At 16.8% G+C, this 1,234-nt stretch overlaps 1 annotated feature.

The window, feature by feature from the left end:
• Positions 1–664: 664 nt before the first annotated feature.
• Positions 665–1,234: a repeat region.

Consider the following 1,234-nt stretch of genomic DNA (forward strand, 5'->3'; position numbering starts at 1 on the left):
TTATAAAAGATAAAAATAAAATAATAAATATAAAATCAAAACTAAAATAACATAATAATATAATAACAATATCATTGATTTTATCTTATTTTATTCTTATTTTATTTATCTTCTTTCATTATTTTTATTCTTCTATTTTATTAAATGAAAATTAATGAGAAATGAAGAATGAAAATCAGAAACAACACACAAACATTAATACAAAATCAAATAATGAAATATCAAATAATAATTGATTATGATGAAGTAATTTAATAAGAAATATAATAAATAATAATACAAAGAATGAAATAAAATAATATGAAATAATAATAATAATAAAAGAAAAAGATATAAATGATGATATTAATAATAAATGAAATTATAAATAATAATATAATGAAATAATCATTCATAAAATAAGAAATAAAGAAATGATAATCAATGAGAATAATTAAAATGATGAAAATTAAAAAGTAATCAATTCAATTTAAATAAAAGAAAATACAAGAAATAAAATAAAAGAAGAATGACTTATTCACAAAACAATTAGAATAAAAACTAAATAATAAAGAAATTACTCATTTTAATAATGTATGTTGTCATTAATATTCATTAAACAACGAATAAATGACAATTTTATTAACATTCATCTATCCAATTTTTATTATTTTGTATATTAAATCTTTTCCAATGCAGGAAATATATCAAATTTTAATGCCATACTTATTGTATAATTCCTTTGTGTCTTATAAAGAAAAGAAAATAAAAATAGAAATTCAATGTTATATAAAAAAGTAATGGCATAATAACAACAATGATATAATAATAATGGTAAACGATATACCAATGAAAATGAATTAGAAAGAGAAAGATACAAAGAAAAACAAATAATAAACAAGATAAATACAATAATAATTACACCAATAGCAAATATAAGTGATTAACAATAAATGATATACAAGAAAGAATAAAAAGAATAAGAAGTGAATGGAAAAATGAGAGTATTCAGAAATACTCAAGAAATAAGAAAATAAAAGAAAAAGATGATATGATAATCAGATAAGAAGTATATTCAATCAAAAAGAATAAGATAAATGAATAAAGTAAAGAAAATTAAAGGAAAACAAAATACAATGAAGAAACGACATTAAAACAAATGAAGACATTAAAAACAAAAAATCAATTAAAGAAATGAAAGAAAGATATAAAATTACAAGAATAATAAATAACAAAGAAAATACCAAGAAATACA

This window comes from Entamoeba histolytica, genomic scaffold (genome assembly GCF_000208925.1).
Source record: "Entamoeba histolytica HM-1:IMSS scf_1104750518187 genomic scaffold, whole genome shotgun sequence".
NCBI lineage: Eukaryota > Evosea > Mastigamoebida > Endamoebidae > Entamoeba > Entamoeba histolytica.